At 38.2% G+C, this 18,529-nt stretch overlaps 1 protein-coding gene across 2 annotated transcripts in view; it reads right to left on the bottom strand.

Moving 5' to 3' along the window:
• The window catches only part of CD36 (CD36 molecule (CD36 blood group)), a 34,804-nt gene extending 26,352 nt beyond the window's left edge, over positions 1 to 8,452 (bottom strand). The window contains exon 1 of one of the 2 annotated variants that reach the window (XM_063396978.1): positions 8,360 to 8,452. The gene's annotated coding sequence lies outside the window, so the exon portion shown is untranslated. Of the gene's footprint in view, positions 1 to 4,078; positions 4,213 to 8,359 lie in introns of those variants that run through there. The other variant, XM_063396979.1, reaches the window with a different exon arrangement.
• Between the last annotated feature and the right edge of the window lie 10,077 nt (positions 8,453 to 18,529).

Here is an 18,529-nt window from a genome sequence, read left to right as displayed (position 1 = left end):
AAAGCCACTACCTATATCTCGTGGTAATATACTTAGCAACTGCAATCTTTATCCAATTTTGATCCAAGTGAGTCAAAGGTCAAGGAGACAAAAGGGTAACTGACTTACTTGGTTTATGCTCACTTCTTCTTTCATAGCTGCATATCTGTATTTACTCATCATGATAGTGTATTTTCAAGTAATAAAAATTAGGAAATTTCAGAATATTTTTAATAGGATTTTTTTTTCAGGTATCAGATACAAGATTTCCTAGCAATGTGCTAAGGCTTTTCCCGTTTTATTGGAAGTTCAGTGAACATCACCCCAGAAGCTTCTTTTTCTGAATGTATCTAAAAATCATTTATTTTTACACTGACATCTCTGTGTAACCAATGTGTTACTCCATCACTGTGTCTACTACCAAATAATAACAGTTTGGCAAGCTTTTGTAGAAATATTTTACAAATACCTCTTTATCTCAGGTGAATTCAGTGAATGGATTGTTTTAAAAGATTCTTCTGGCAGCAGCAAGAGGAAATGACTTCTATTTGCCTTAATTATGAAAGAGAAAATATTCCTAAAAATAGATCCTTAGGTCCAGACTTTCATGGTACAGCACTGAATAGTTTGCAGTTCACAGGTTTAGTACTTTCTATCTGTTTTGACTGAATATTCTTCTGTTATTTTATGTTGCTCTGCTTCGAAGTTTAGCTTTTGGGAAAAAATCTGCCTTTTCTATATTTCTCCTAAGTAAATCTAAGGTGGATGAAAATTAATGAATTTGAGGTCTTTACCTCCTAGCAGCAAAAGCAAGACTGAAAGCAAGCCTGATCTTTTGAAAACAAACTTCTGGGCAGTTTTCAGTACAAGGCTCACTGCCAGGACAAGTTTGTGACCTTGAATAACTCCAGTTTCTCATCCTTGAAAAGTGCAGAAATTTTGTTTTCCTCTATTTTCTAATTAAAGAGGGATGTTTAACTGCTGAAAGTCAAGCAGTCCTCCACACCGTGCTTGCCATGAACTACTTTTATTGTCATTAATTGTTTCTATTGTACATGTCCTCCTGTGATGGTCTCCTGAGGATGTTCTTGTTTGGGACCCTCCTTCACTGCTGCCTGTGGGAATGTTCTCTACCATGCTCATTTTCATTTTTCAGGTTTGCAGTGTGCACCTTTCATGAGGAAAATGTCTACTGGGTTTTTTTGTTGGAATCTGCTACTGTCAATGTAATGATGTTCAGTTTTCAATGTAGGTATGCTGAGTTGTATCACCAATGTTATGATTTTCAGTATTCTATCATCCTGCATAAGCACAATCTCTCCTAGCAGCAGTGCTTGGCAGTGAAATGAGGACAGCCTGTCTGAACTGCAGAAACCAGCTAAAAGGACAGGAAGCTGAGAGAGAAGCTGTAAACTTTTGGATGTTGGTCATTTCTGTTTCTTAAAAACAAACGAAAACCATAAGTTTCTAATGTTCCTGTGTCCTCTGGCTTCATATCAGTGTTCAGAGGTTGTAGAGGAGAAAGCAGAGACACACAGCAACAGAGGAAGGAGACAAAAAACCAAACAATTGTGTACTTCATCAGAACCCCCAGTGGTACAACAACAAACTGCCCACAAGGAAAAGTTGTCAAAAAGAGAAACAGATTAAATGACACTCATGTGCTTCATGAAGACACTGAAAACAACAGAAAGAAGAAAAAGGGAAATGCTGCTGTTATTTCCAAATGAAGATCACACACATTTTCTGGAGGAAACATACTACTGACAAGAAAATGCTGAAGAGATGAGTGTTATTCACAGCTTTTATAGGTATCTAATAGTAGGCCCTTTGGAAAACATTTTCTTTAGGGTGCTTTCCTATATGCCCTGAGATTCCTAAATAGGTTATGTCTCCCTTTATTTTCTTTTTTTTTTTTTTTAATATTGAGATCCATTCTCTGGACATGCCTTTATGGCACATATAGTTGGAATTTTCAAGATAATTACATAAACATTCCCACATTCCTGTGGGAATTCTTTGTTGTACAGCATAGCACAGCATGATTTTATATTCCTGTGTCTCCCAGTTATTACACTCAGAATTTTTCTTAACTGCCTATCCTGAAGCTTATAAAAACAAGTGTTAACATCAATTCTTTTTCAGATATGATAATGTTAGCATATGTTCGATGATGTTAGGAAGCAAATTAGAAAGATCCAGGAAAATCCTGTCTGTGCTTTTGCACCCTCTGAACTTTTTAAGGACATTAACTGTTAAAAAACACCCCAAAAAATCTACTTTCTAGTTGTTAGGTAAAATTCCAACCCCTGGGGCAAAAGATGAGGTTAATATTATCAGGATCCAAAACATGGTTCTCTATAAGCTTTTGGGTACTCTCCCTGGTTTTGAGACAATGGTGGGAGGAATTATGTTTACCTCCTTAGTTAATGCACAAATTTATTGTTTATCCAGGTTATTCTACTAGCATCATTTTATGTGGCTTCTATTGTCTCTACTGAAAATCCTGTTGTCACCACTCAGTGGCCCTCTGGCTTCTTCACAGGAAGTGGAAAAGTCCCACAGGAAGGGTTGTACCTTGCTCAGTAGTGAATGATGAAATCATTATACCTGCTCCCCTCAAAAGAACACAAACCATACACACACACACACACACAAATAAAAGAACCCATGGCTTCTGTCCCCAAATAAGCTCACCCTGGTTCAACACACTTAAGTTCCCCCATGTGCCCTTAGTTCTACTGAGAAGAATAATAATGAAAATGAATCATCTGGAGAAGAAAAAAGAAAATGTGCAATATGCCACCAGCTGGGTGAGATTTCTGCCTCTCTATGTGTACTGGAGATACCACGAAGTATTACTTTATAGGGAGAGAGATTTTGTATTCATGAAAATTGATTTCCTAAGGAAATTAAAACCTTCTGTATATCACATCATCACATAGTACATGAGAAGAGGCACATCAGCTATCCACTCACACCAGCTTCAACAATTTACTTCACTTCCACTTCACAAGAGCCATCCTAGAGTGAACATGGCCTATCTTCAGGTAATGCACAGAAAGAGCATGAATATACAACACACAAATAATAAAACAATAATACAGAACTAATATTATTCCTGAATTTCTTGCTCACTATTTCTGTGTCTCATCCATTCTCACAGTGACTGCTATTTTGTATCACTTCATTTTCCAAAAGCCACAGAATAGAACAGAGTTTTATGGTTCAGGTCACCTCACATAAAAAGAAGGAAGAGCAATGATATTTTAGTTGCTTCAGTTTTCATTTTACTATCTTATCTATAGGGCTCTAAACTAAAAGAAAGGCATCGTTTCAAATATTTTTTTCTTGTTTAAGTTAGTTACAAATATTTGTTACCAATAAACTTATCCAACTAAAAGCAGGCATCTGGCTCAATGAAGACAAATCGGTTTCCTTTCCTCTCACTAGAGATTAATGAACACAACTCATCCCAAGTACTTGAAATCTTTTCTTTGGCAGGAATATATAGAGTCACAGAATCATACAATCATTAGGGTTGGAAAAGACCTCCAAGATCATCAAGTCCAGCTTTTGACCAAGTATCACCATGTTCACTGAACCATATCACAAAGTGCTACAGTTACTTATTTTTGAACAGTTCAGGGAGAGCATATCTTTTAGAGGTACTGATGTCTCCTCTTTAACTGCAAAGCATTTAAACAACAAACTTAATTAGGCATCTAATGATTAACATGTTAATGTTAGAATAATTCCATTCAAAGTCCCCAGAAAGGTCTTTAATTTCCTCTCCACCATCCCGATGGTACCAGAACAGCTGTAAAAGGTTCTGATAAATGCATACAAGTTGTGAAACAAATAGAAAATTCAAGAAGAAAACTTCAAAATATTTACCACCTGGCATCAATGGAAAGTTTGGACAATGATTTCAGACACAGCATAGCACTTTTTTTGCTCAGCTCACATCCCAGACTTTACTGCAGGTGTGTTGGCCTTCAAGGATTGCCAGTGCATGCCCTGAGCCATACTCTAACCACTCATATCTAGCATTTTTCAACATCTTGAGAAAAAGATCCTCCCCAACATGCAGTAATACCTTATTTCTCCTCACAAGGGCTTGGAAGACTCTCTTCAAACTGCTGTGTCTGTCCTTCATTACCCACCAGAGACTCTCAGCTGTAGCTTTCCCAGCTCTGTTAAGTGTTAGGTCCTAAGGTGCTGTCCCTTGTGGTTCTCAACGTGTCCTGACGATATGGAAAAACATCCTAAAATACCAGGGGCTCGAGCCAACTTGGCAGCAGTACAGTGGAAACAGTGTGATATATTTGGCTCCTGCCACTGATGAGTTTCTCTGTCAAACTGTAAAGAAGTTCTTTAAGGGGAAAACGGGTGATGGAAAACCCAGCAATTGCTTCAGGATTTTCCCCTGGAGATATTGCTTTCGAGCTCTTCCCCACTAATTGTGGCATGCATAAACTGCTGCCTTTCTCAGTCCTCAAAATCACTTTTAAAATCTGTTTTCAAGGGATTTTAGCAGGGGAATTAGGTAAAGAAGAAAGAAAGCCCAAGAGCAGCGGGGATAGACCAGACTCTGATTCTCCTGCTCCTGTGGGTTCATGTGAGAGTAACTCAGAACAAAGATAGGCAGGAACTTAGTACATCAGAATCCAACTCAGAAATTGTAATATTACAACACAGACTTCTTATGAGTCTGAAACATTGAAGGGCTATGGAAATCTCATACTGGAAGGGTTGGTTTGGTCTATTAATGGTAGAGACATTTCTCACTGAAATGTAAGTGTTGCTCCAAAAGTTATGATTCATCACCCAGTGTGCAGTGAGCCAGTCACACACAGAGCCAAGGGTTTTGTTGTTTCATATTTGTACAAAGATGGGTGTTGTGGTGAATCCACAAAGTTATCACCCTCAGTAAAAATGATAACGACTCTATATGCTGTTAATTTTTATATGTTCTGCTTATCTAATATAGTCAATGTTTAGTATTTGACTATTTCTGAGTTTCCAGTGCTGAGCTGGCTTCTTATCTTGGATGGCCTGGTGCTCATACGTATTTACAATTTTATCATTGTCAGGCTGGCTTTCTTAATTTCTTCTTATCTTGGGTGTCCTGCAGTAGCAGCTTCTCCCTCCCATTCTTTGTTACTCCCTTGGGTCTATAACATTTGAAGTGGGTTGGGCCCTGAAACATAGTAACGCAATGCTACTGAGAAAAAAATTATCTTAGACATCACAAGGAGGACACAGACAGCAGGCTCCAATGGCAGGAGACAAAAAAATTAAATCTAACATCTTTTGAAAGTCTAGAGAGATTTAATAAATCTTATCCCTACTTGGATATATTCCAGTTCTTGCAAAACTCTTCTTCTTAAATCAGAAGTCACAGAATAATGGAGTAATTCTAAAATCTTTCACTAGTGCAATACCTGGTTGAGAAACAGTCACCATAATGAATCATCCCAGACTATGTCAGTGGTTTTAAAGAATGACTGAGCAGTCCTTATGTTAGTTTTTGCCTACCAGCTACACTATAATTTTGTCTCTGTAATAATTAAGAACAACATATGTACAGGGGATTTTTCCAATTGTGAAGACCTAAGTTTAAGGTCAACTTCTTGCTGCCTTCTCAAGTACTGAAGACCTGTCAAATGACTGGCACCCTTATCTTTGAGTTTACATGTTCCAGACCTGGAGACATGTCCTTGGTCTGAACAACACACAGAAGATCTTCCCTGGGGCTTCAGTCAGCCTCAAACACCAAAGCCAAACCATCAGCCTACTGCTAGGAAAAGCCCTGCTCCTCACCAGGCCAGAATGAGAAGAAAGTGTTACTGAAGCTGCCCCTGCCAATTCCACTTAGGGAATCAGAATCAGGGGCTGAAATACAGAAAAACATCTTGTGATAAAAAAGACTTTTTTTTTTTTCCTTTTCTCTATATTTTTCTTGAGAAGATATTTAATTACCACAATAAAAGAATCAAACTTTATTCACACCCAGACAAAAACCCAAAACCCCAACACTGCAAAACAAAATTACCCTTGCCACAGGAGATCCCTTGGCAGCAGCTGAAGATCTAAAGTGATTATGAAAAATTGTGTAATATCACGGTGCATTGAGAGATATTAACACTTATGAAGAACAAAGCAGTAGAAAAGTAGAAAATCACTGGCAGTGATTTCTGTGCACTAGCAGTAATGAGGGAACTAATAGATACTCTGAACTCCTCAGATCATGTAATTTTAAATCCTAAAATATGGCATTATTCTTTCAGATGAAAACATGTTACAGAAATATGCATATAACTACCAGTTACAGAAAAAGTAGCTCCAAAATACAGTAATTTAATCGAGACTCTTTACATTTCTGATCATTTTCCTGGTTGTGCCAATTATATAAATGTTTTTTGAAGTCTGACTTAAGGACAGAAAAAACCAACAAACTAAGCAACTACAGACTACACACTTTTTATGAGTAGGGTATTTTTGTCAAGTTAAAAAAAATCACTGAGTAAATATAGATATTGTGTCAATAGTCAAGAAAATAAATCATTAAAATAGCATCTTTTATTGGGTTGCTATTTTATTATGCTATATTTATTAGACTGATCTCAGGATCTCCATATAAAAATTAATTTATGTTACATTAACCTGTTTATTGCACAGAAATTATAGTTTTAAAACTACACAGAACTGCATATATATGTTTTTTACTCAAATTAATATTGATACAACCCCATAAATAATAATTATTACAGTATCCTTCATATGTTATTTTATAACAGTTATTAAATATATACGGCCATAACCTTGAGATCTTTGCTCATATTTTTATAACATATGTATTTAGTTACTTATATAATAGAATTATATACAAGATAATGATTAACAGGCAAATTATTAATACATTTGTTGCAGTTAAAGTTTCAATATATTTATTTCTAATTGCAATGTACAGTGAAATATTAACAATGTACACAATATTTTCAAGATATGCAAGTGAAATAATTTGATTAACAGTATATTTAGTCTTTATAAATTTTAGTGAATGGACCTTTCTTGGATTTATAAACAGTCAAGATATAGAGGCTGAATAACATCTCTGCTTTCAACAACTATCAGGAGCATTTTGCAAGCTACAGGATGCAATAACACACTTACAAGGAGTTCATACAACGTGCAGCTGTGTGCTCAGGATCTGCCTCCAGCCCAGGAGCAGGGTCACAAACCTGTATGGAGGGAGAGCTGCTCTCACAACCCTTGCCACAAGGAACTGCAGGGGTGCAGAAAAGCCTGCAAACTTACCTCCTTATCTGCAAAAAATTAGAGTTGCTGTAGCAACCCTAGGCAACCCTGCTGCCCAGTGCCCCACCAGAGAGCTGATCTTGTACCAGCCACAGAGAAACAGAAAGTTGCACAGACCTTTTAAACTCCCTTGCAGTTAAACTGTCTCAAGTGATAAGCAATTACAAAACCTCTGAGCCCAAGATAATACCCTCTCACACTTAGGCTGTACAAGAAAGACCAGTTGTAAGAAACCCTTCCAGGACCAGCCCTTGCCTCTGATCCCTTTAGCCTCTGCAATAGCAGAGGAGGCAAAGCACAGGATCCCTGCTGTCAATCCAGAACAAGTTTAATTGACTTTGCTCTTTGCAGTAACTCTTTGCAAACACAGCCTAATCCCACTTAATCCCCACAAAGTACTTGAAGCCAGGTAATAGGTGTCACAGTAGAGATAATCCTTTCTCCAGATTTGGGCTGATTATTTACACAAAGCATAGAGACAGGTCAGGGTGAGGGATCCCAGCTGTGAGCACAACTGTTCAAATTCATGGGACTCATTTTAACATTTCCACAGGCTTTGTTTCAGAACTTGGTTGTCTAAACAAACATCTCAGCCAAGGGCTACTGCCTCCTCTGCCTGTCTTTTTGGATCTTTGCTAAATCCTTTTATCATAGCAGGGTTGATACTTTTCTAAAATTATTAAATTATTAATAATTAAGGATTGCATTAAGAACAGCCTATAGAGGACCTCTTTCCATAAAGTTATGGCAAATAGCAACAGTTATCAGCCTGTCTGCCAATTATTTTCATAATTAAGATAATAGCTGTCCCAGAGGATTATCAGGACCCTGGAGGTGAGTCTTTATGAGAGGTCCTATAAAACTCCATGTACTAACTCGAGGGACACTCCATGGCATAAACCTCTAAACCTGGCTTTCTATGAAATTTCTGCTTCTCTAAAGTCAGACAGAAAATCAAGTGACAAGGAAAAGGTAGGACTAACAACAATATTCCTAAAATTGGCATGAATCTGGATATTTTCTGACCTATCCTCTTATGTAAATGCTGTTGTTCTACCTTTGGTCTTCTTGGAGTCCTGTTGATTGCTTCCTGTGTGCCTTTCACAGCTGCAGCCTCCAGCTTGTTGCCAGGCTTCTGCCTTCCTTTCTACATGTGCTTCCTTTTACTCTGTTTCCTTCTCTGAGAATCTCCTCCCACCTCCAGCTCTGTGTATGTCCCTCACCTTCCACCCTATCATCTCAGTGGTCACTCCTCCACCAAGCATCTCCTCTAGTTTGTCTCCTCCCTCCTTGGATTATCCCCTAGGGTTTTTTTGTCACTCTTCCAGAATTTACTTTTTCATCTTTTCATCAATTCTGTCCTTGTTCCTTGGCATTAACATTTCCTTTTCCCCAATTTCCCTTGATACTTTTTTCTTTCTTCTATTTCTCTTCTCCCTCTGTATGAAGTTCTGGTTTATAACCTTCTTACACCATCAGTTAATCAAAAAGCTGTTTGCAAATGAAAAATATATTTATCATGTTCTTTGGTGCACAGACAACTCTTACCTGAAAAGACTGATTATGGATAATAACTTAAGTTTGGTAACTTAATATTGTATTCTTGTTTGTGTTCCTTCCTAAAGCCTCAGAACAGTAAATCCTGCAGTATTTCTATCCATTATCTATTTTCTGCCCAGCTGTCATTCAGTACTCTCTTTTAAATCCTCCCACTTCTAAGAAAATGAATACTGAGCAGCTTCAGCCATACACAAAGAAAGAGGAGAGGAGAGGAGAGGAGAGGAGAGGAGAGGAGAGGAGAGGAGAGGAGAGGAGAGGAGAGGAGAGGAGAGGAGAGGAGAGGAGAGGAGAGGAGAGGAGAGGAGAGGAGAGGAGAGGAGAGGAGAGGAGAGGAGAGGAGAGGAGAGGAGAGGAGAGGAGAGGAGAGGAGAGGAGAGGAGAGGAGAGGAGAGGAGAGGAGAGGAGAGGAGAGGAGAGGAGAGGAGAGGAGAGGAGAGGAGAGGAGAGGACTTTATCCCCCTCTTACCTGCACCAGAACTGGGAGAGGATCTGTGATTAGGCTGGAAACAGTTCAGGGTTTTCTGAATATAGTGCCAGGGAGGTTCAGTGGCAAAGCAGGCATGCTGGGCTACCAAAACCAGTGCTGTGCCCTTCCTTCCAACCCACAACAGCTAGAAAGGAAATGGGATGTATCCTTCATCTCTTTCTTATGATTTGAGAAGTCAGAGCACTCATTACTGTTAAACATAAAAGAAAAAGTCCTTACAATTATATAGGATAAAGATTACAGAATTGTAAACATGTCGTCACAACGTGAAACACCCCAGGCATGTTTGTGGCAAAGCACACACCCTCTGTATAATTATAGTCAGGCTTCTCTGTTTTAGGCAAAAAGTAACAATAGTCACTTATCAGATTCTCAAAATGGTATTGGAGAGGATTCAGCAGGACACTCCCAAGACTTTCTGGGTAGCCATAGGATTGCAGACACATAAATGCTTCATCCCTCCAGTTTCTGTAAACTATTTCTTCCATGCTGCACTCTGCTCTATTAGGGTTTTCTAGTTAGTTTTTCACCAGTCTACCTCTCACAATTCCTTTTCTCACTCTGCAATTCTAGCTCAGACTTCTCCTCCTTTTCCCAAATCTCGCTACCAGGCTGTCTGCCCACTTCTTCTCAGGGGATAAATCTTGACGAAATCAGAACAGTATCTCTAAAAGTCTTGTGTGCTTATTTCAGCATTACACATTCGTGCAACAGGGTAGTTTGTTTGTTTGTTTGTTTTCCTGCTGTACTTCTGCATGTGAAACTATTTCAGCACAAGTTCCACATTCTAGTTCTTCCTGAACATTGTATTTTCCAGGATCTGTGTGCCCAAGGGATTATTCTGGTATATTGGTCAAACAAACACCACAGACACCTATCAGCTGATATCTATGATGACTGACTATAGTTTAATGTGCCTGTGCTTCTAATGCACACATACCTAAATAATGTGTGCACATTCCAGTAACATGTATGGATCTCCTTAAAAGAGACAGAAACAACTGCAGTGGAGTTGGTTTTTTCACAGCTTCCCAATAGCGTTCATGTCAGACAGCTTTCACCCACGGCCCTTATGAAAAACCTACTAAAACATATTTAGACCCAGCAGATCCTGGTATTTTGATTCTTCATCTGCATGTAATGAGAAGAATTTTTTGTCTTGGCATGACAGGCATATGTTGACTCATGAACTGGTGAGGCTTGTGAGAAGATATTTTCTTGAATAGTAAATATGAGGGCATATTTTCCTGTGCATATTTTATTTTCCTTTAACCTAGTAAAATGTGAGGGCCCTCCTCTCTGAGGTCAGTAATGCTCCATTTTTTGCCAACTAAATACATTATACACATGAATATACATGCTGGTGTCTTGCTTGAATTTCAAAGAATCTACCTGAAACTTAGTGACAAACTGAGCTTTTTTTGCCTCTTGCAATCTTGCCTATTGCCATTTTCCACCATTCAAGCACCTTGCAAAATACTACCTTTTCCTTGGAAAATTCCATGTGTGTCCCACTGAAATGCATGTGGCTAGGAGGACTTGTGCCTACTTTGAAACTGTGTTGTGATTCCTTGCAGAGTCACACTTTTCATACCATCCAGGTTCCTCACCTGAAGAACATGGCAGGAATACAGACCTATTTCTTTGGCATGTTGCCATGCTTGGTGTACTGCTTAAAGTGAGGTGATTTCTGGGGTGCTACAGATCTTTTTGATGTGGTTACTGCCTTTATATAGAATCTTCCCTGTTTTATGATCAAATTCATCCATGAACAGATTTGCATTTTTACAGCAATCCCTCCTCCAAATACTATTTCTATACTTCATGTTTAATTCACATTGTATACCTGGCATGTATCAAGTGAATCCAAAGCTTCTGAAGGAATTTCATGATTTCAGAAATATCTCCTACTCAAACTCACAAGGCCTTAGAAGGGAACAGAAACAATATTATAATATAAGCTTTGTCTTTGTCTTGTTCTAATCCTCATTTTGTAATTCAGACTTATTTGATTTGGGTATTATTATTAAATAATCAAAGCAAAAATTGTCATACTCTAATTCACTAGGTTTTTATTCTCATTTATTTTTACATTCTTTATTCCACCATGTTGTAATTAGTGAAACATAATTTAATACACAATTGATAAACAGTTGAAACTTATTGAACATTCTGTGCTTCCAATATATGAAACCTAGGCTTCATGGAGTGCAGCATGAAGTACAGATGGAATTCCAATCAATGGTTTGTGTCAAGTGGTTTCGGAGACACATAATGGAGCCAACCATTAATTAAGCATTTATGACTCAAAATCAATTAGTGACTAAGATATAAATTAGTTCACTGTTAAGGTTTATCAAGGAGCACGCTAACCTTGACAGACCATGCAATGATGAGTGATATTAATGAATATTGCAGTAACAAATATTTGACAATTATATGTCATAGCATATCTCTAATAAAATTAAAAAATGGGATACATTGAGTATGTCACATTCCTTTTCAGAAGCTACAACAGCATTATGCTGTATACTACATGAGTAATTGATACTTCAGGTAAAACAGTGGGATGGTGAGATTATTTTTCTAAGGGAAAAATCAAAATAGTTCATGAAAAATTCAGTGGGTCAATCTCTGACATGACAGATTTTTATAAAGTTTATCAAGTTTAGAGCCTTTGGAAGTAGTGTTCTACCTGCTTTTTGTCAACAGAGAGCCTAACAAAGTAATGGATAAAAATGTAAGAATAAATTTATACCATGTTATTTCTTTTATACATATTCCAAAGTTAAAAGCTAGTCTGATCTCAGGAGCTCCGAAGTGCTGCAGTTCCTTGTTTACAGGCAGCCTGTCCCTGCTGGGTTTGCTCAGGTAATTGAGTGTTCAGAGAGTCCCACAGAGCCTGGGGGAAGGCAGTGCCAGCTGCAGGTGTGAGACTGGAAACTCCTGTGGCACCAAGCAGAGTGGCACAAGAGGGTTTTCAACTTGTCCTCCTGCCCAGGCCTGCTGCCTGCACGCCTGGAATTGGTGACAGCTGTTGTCCCTTTCCCTGACTGAGTCTGGACGTGTTCAGGTGAAGAAGCCAGACCAGGTGACAGGTCACAGGAATCCAGAAGTATTTACGTTATTGAAGTAATGAAGTTACATAAATCTAAGGCAGTGGAAAGGCAGAGCCTCCATGGTTTTATTTAAATTTTCAGAGATAAACCATGTTTATTTCCATATATTATTTTAGTCTTCAGCATGTCTGAAAATGATATTTCTGCTCTGTTTCTGAAAACCAAACACTACAATATGCTCATGTACATAAATCTTAAAGTTGTTATTTTCAAAAGTCACAAATTGTACTGGATGTCTTGAAATTTATATTGCTGATTTAAGAAGATTGCTGTGTCCTTTGAAAAATCAGATCTTTTTCAATAGAAATTTCCATGTTCCTCAAAACAGAGAAATTATCTTTGCCAAAAAACTTTTAAAATAAGAAATTGCTGGTTACTTAAATAATGAGAATGTTGTGTTTGTTTATGCAGTGTTTACACAGTGAAAAGCAATGATCTTTTAGATTATTTCAGTCTTGCCAAGTAGCAATTGCTGTAGTCATTAAAAAAACCAAAACAAACCAACCCCCTTAGATCAGGATTGCTCAGGTGGGTAGTTCTCTGCTGTTTTTTAAAACATGAGTAAGAAGACTGGTTCTGTCTGGTTTTTAGCCACATAAATCAGAATTTTTTCCACCACAATCAGCCAGATTGTTCCCAGCAGAACATTCACAGTGCCTAGCTCCTCTTCTACTGCAAAGATTTAATATTTGTTTTTCATCTCAGGAGACTTCAATTAGCTTTCATTTCTTTGGCCTCTCACTTGTATTTTCCAAACAAAAGTTCTGTGTCTGTAAAACACCTTCTGATGAATGTGTAAGACTGAAAATGCCTTATGTCTTTTGAACAAGCATTGGCTTCCAGTTTAGCCCAAGTGTTCTTCAGCACAGCTTCCTTGGAACACCTGTTTGGAGTTCATAAAAATCAGGCCACAGGTCTATGTCAGAGGATATTATTAACATTAACACCGTAATTCATGAATTTACTATTTAAAACTCTTAAGCTTTTATACAAAGGCTATCAGCTTCGCCAATCTGGTTGTTACACTTCTGAAATAAAAGATCCTTTAATAAGGTGCATGAAGCCTGGACTGCTCTTGCTTCCTTGAGGCAGTGTTCCCCTGTGAACTGAGCAGTGGTAAGAATTTTGGTCTATTTCTATACTATAAACATTCTTTCATTTCAGTATTTTCAAACTTCAACAGATAATTGAACTTTTCTTTTATGTGATATGCATAATGTCTTTCTAATTAATGAGATAAGCGAAATGATCCTAAGAAAAAACTTGTGTACAAAATCAACTGATATTTTTATTATTATCAAGATCAGAATGCAGAATCCAGTGTGAAGACTGAAAATGTATCTTGTGCTCAAGGACCTCCTGCCCTACTGAGCAGTTGTAACAAAAACTGATGGCTGCTAAGTTAGAAGCACACTGAACAAAATGTCACAAGAACGCTTCTTGCACTTTGTGTGGACTTGGAATCACACAGTCACGTTGGGTCTCTGATGGCTCTGGCAGTAATTGTGGGAAGAGCAGCAGCTATGCCAGAAGTAAGAACACAAGAGCAAGAAACACACTGGGGCTGATCTTGACGTTGCACAAGTCATATTTAAATGAGTGCCAAGAATGACTACTCAGAGGCCAGTAGCCCAAAGATACTTGGCTTCTCTCTTCACTTTTAATCATTCTGTTCCAGACACGTATAAACAATACCTAATTGTAGGAAAGCTGGGAGGCAATTTTTAAACCCAAGGAGTATGTAAAAGGGTAAAGGAAGCTCTGATGTTAATAGTGGAGAACAAGACTTAAGAAGTACTATCTGAACAGCCTCAGGGGACTTGACAGCAAATTGACTAACAATTCTCAAGCATGAGTGTGCTGTGGAGTGAAAGTAGGAGAAAAGTAAAGGTTCAAAAGAGATGCTAAAAATAACTAAGAAAAAAACCAAGCTAGATAAATGTGGTAGGTTGACTCTAGCTGGCCACTGTGTGCCCATCCCCATCAAGTTGCTCTATCACTCCCCTCCTCACCTGGGCAGGGGAAGACAATGCATTGAAAAGCTCATGCTTTGAGATAAAGGCAGGGAAAGATCATTCACCAGTTACTGTCACAGCCAAAATAGACTCATCTAAGGGAAATCATTTTACTTTATTACCAATTAGGCAGAGTAGCATAATGAGAAATAAAAACTCATCTGAAACCAACTTCCTACACACAATATTCCTCTGGACTCTGCTTCACTCCAAGCTCTTCTTACCTCCTCCTCCTCCCCCATGGCACAGGGGGATGGAATGGGGGCTGTGGTCAGTTCATCACATGCTGTCTCTCCAGCTCCTTCCTCTGCAAGGGAAGGACTCCTCACATTCTTCCCCTGAACCAGCATGGGATCCCTTCCATGGCAGACAGTCCTCCATGAACTTCTCCATCATGAGGAAGGACCTCCTGCCTCACCATGGTCTTCATCAAGGGCTGCAGGCAAATTTCTCTGGCATTTGGAGCACCTCCTCACCTTTCTTCACACTGGCCTGGGTGTCTGCAGAGTTATTCTCTCACATATTCTCACTCCTGCCCCTCCCATCTGTTCACAGATGTGATACCACCATCTCTGATGGCCTTGGCTTTGGCCAGGGGACACTGACAGGTCCCTCTTGGAACCAGCTGCTGGTGGCTGTGCCAGATATGGGGACAACTTCTGGCAGCTGGTCAGAGAAGCTACACTTCCAGTCTTCATCCCCTGCCTACCCAAACCTTGCCATATAATCCCAGTATAGGAAGGGAAAAAAAATAAAAGTACTGTGGACTCATTAAATAATAAAACATCAGGAACACTTCAGGTAGCTTTGACACTTATGAAATCAGCATTACCCAACAGGCTCATCATTTCCCTGTGAGGCCTACAATATCTGGGATGGTATGACTCTCAATTGTTGAGTCAAGCTATAGCAAGAGCACTTCGGCTTTCATTTCTGAGGAAAGGTTTCTTGTTAGTAGAGCTATAGCAAAGAACTGGAGAAAAAAATTGTGGTGAATCCAGTCTCCTAATTCTAACAAGATCAATTTATTATTCCCAAGGGCTGTGGTGGGCTTGTGTGTGCTGACAATTTCCAATTTTTTAAAAAAATTATCATAGCTTTTGGGAGAATTCTAGTGGCTGCATTTTAAATATTGGAATACAACATTATTACAAAATTCTTGAGGGGAAATAACATTTTTAAAAGATATTTTCTCTTTCTGTATTTCTGGCACATTGGTAATTATTTAAGAACTGTACTCAGATAGGAATCCATTCTTTACAACTTTTTTGTAAAGAAGTGAAAAGGAAATTACAAGAGTCAGTGCTGTCTCTGGAGTTTTCAAATAAGGCATATATTTTTACTTAAAATACATTATTACAGACTTCCAAAAAGTGCCTGGAGAGGCAGATTTCCTCTTTTGGTTTTGTTAATGATGTGTTACGTTTCAGTGGGGGATTCTGTATTTCAACTCTTCAACTCTTCTTTTTTTAACTCAGAATACATTTGGACACCACTTCTGAATGTCCTCGAAAATTAATTCCTTTTCCTACAGTTTCTAAACACACAAATGCAGGAAATTGTTATAAGAAATGTTCTAAAAACAGCATTGTTTTAATGGATTAACATTCCTTATTCTTCTAACCCTGCACTGATTTTCAGGCAATAATCAAACAGAAAAAGTAAGGAAATGTTCTGGAATATGCAGCTGTATCAGTAGCTTCTAAGGAACCAGTTACTCTTTTAAAGGAATCTGAATAAAAATAAGAGAATTAAGTCAAAAAAATCCCGATTGCTTAGAAGGTAAATATCCTACAGTGATTCCCCAGTGTCTCAGGGTTTCTCTGCACAGAAAAGTACATGAACAAAACAAGGAAGACAACCCTTAATCATGGATCTGACAGGCCTGACCTTGTACACGTCGTTAGGATGAGATCAAGTCCAAGAGAGGATTTCTCAATTGCTTTGTTTCATGCATTGCTATTTTGGTGTCTCATCTTCCATCTAGCAATTACAAATTCTGTCACTTACAATGCTGCCTAAATCAGTAATTACTTCATACCACATAGGAGCTTTAACATTGACCTATTTAAAAACAATAATTCAACAGCTACCGAAGGCTCGATAGAAAAACAAACCTATAAATGCAGTAGTTGCAGTCGAGTAGTATAGTGTAGTATAGCCCTTCTAATAGCAATAAAATTCCTTTCAAGGAGTATTTAATTCTACTTTATTAAGCAAGAGAAAAGATGTACTACCACAAGGCAGTTCTTAATAATTTTATGACAATACAATGGATTGCAGGCTCTTAAAAAAGTGAGGTTGCATTCCTGTGTTATAAATAGACTCATGTAGGTTTTCATTGTAAATCCTGGTTTTTTGCTAAGGAGCAAGGCAGCCAACAGGATTTTGAGGTGGTAATCTCGCCATATCATGAGAGCTTCCAGGAGTATCCAGTTTCATGACATGTCACAGTCATCTTCACTTTTTTCAGTCTTCCTACTGTTTTTTTTTTTTTTTTTTTTTACTTAAAATAGGGTTTATCTGAACTGCTCACTAGTATCAAATATCTTTCTCTGCTCCAAGGTTTCCACATTGGTCATTTTTCCTCTTATCCCAAGTCGTGCTTTCATTTAAACAGCAAAGTTGGGCTGAACTGGCGTCTCTGACTGACAACGGCAGATCCTGACCTCCCTCCCTTGCCTCCCACTCCAGCACTCCTGCTTACAGTGACTGATTTCCTGAGAGCTGCTGTGAAGAAACCACTGCAGTAAGTGAGGCTGAGGTGATGGAAGTGGAAACTGGCTTGATAAGATTGTTTTGCTATTCTGGGTACTTTCTTTAGGTTTGGAGAAAGCTGGAGGCTCAGTTACGTGGCCTGTGGTCTAAGAGTGCTCTGTTCAGATTCATTGGTAAAGAGAACTGAGGTGCTTTTTTATTTCAGCAAGAACTCTGGGCAATTGCTGAAATTAAAATTTTTATCTGGGATGCTTAAATTGCAATTTTTATGCTAAATTATACAAAACAAAATCCAAGCCCTTTTTATATAGATCAAAACTTGTACAATAAATGCAATCACCTTTTGACAAGTATGTGTCCTTCTGTGTAGGAAATTATCTTATTTTTTAGCTGCCATAAGAGTTTCAATCTACAGTAGTAAGTCCAACACTCAGTGCAGTGGAGAGCTGGTTGGGATTTTTCCAATTCAGTCAGCATACCAAATGAATACACTTGCACACATCCTCACTTTATTTGCATAAAAAAATCAATTGTAAGGCAAAGTCCTGAAATCCTCTCTGGCGCCAGGAATTTATCTGAGAGAGGATACAATAAAAAGTGTTCAAAGTCTGTCCAAATTGAAACATAGACTGGAAAAACATGATCACAAATGATTAAATGAAAAATTCCTTATCAGAGGCGGGACACACAGATGTCATCCTACAGTATTCCATGTCATTTTGAAGACCTTTTAGCTTATTCTGCTTTACATGAAGTATTAAATATGTAGTGCAGAAAACACCTGGAATGTTTTTGTTATAGCTCTGGCCTTAGAAATAAAACAAAATAGTAGAGGATTAATCCTTAGAATTGCTTAGAATTCAGTCCAAATTACTCAGGTAGAGGATTAAGATAATATTGTCCTAATTTAAAAAGTGCAATAAAATTATTATAGTAATTTTATCAAGAATGGAAAGCAAATCATAACATTAGAGCTGCAGTTAGAATCATTGATCAGATCTCTTTTAGCTGGTGCTGTCTGCCAGGTTGCCTGGTGGAGATGAGCAACAATCAAGGAAATTGCATGAGCAGCACTGACAATCGAGGACAAATTTCAACAATAAAATGTTGCTGGCTGCAGGTGGAAGGGATGAACAAAAAAAAAGAAAAATATGCAGAGGAGAGGCACAGCTACAAAGCAAGACATAATAAATTCAGTGGGAAACTACTGTACTTCAACACTGTTAGAGTAATATAGACACACAAGCATGGATCTTTACAGAACCTTAATTTAAAAAAAATCCTCAAGTTTTACACATGAGCCTAATGGTTTTTCAGTGAAAGAAGAT

Source organism: Prinia subflava, chromosome 4 (genome assembly GCF_021018805.1).
Source record: "Prinia subflava isolate CZ2003 ecotype Zambia chromosome 4, Cam_Psub_1.2, whole genome shotgun sequence".
NCBI classification, from domain to species: domain Eukaryota; kingdom Metazoa; phylum Chordata; class Aves; order Passeriformes; family Cisticolidae; genus Prinia; species Prinia subflava.
Note: the sequence above shows the minus strand (reverse complement) of the source record. Positions and strands in the feature narration are given on the sequence as shown.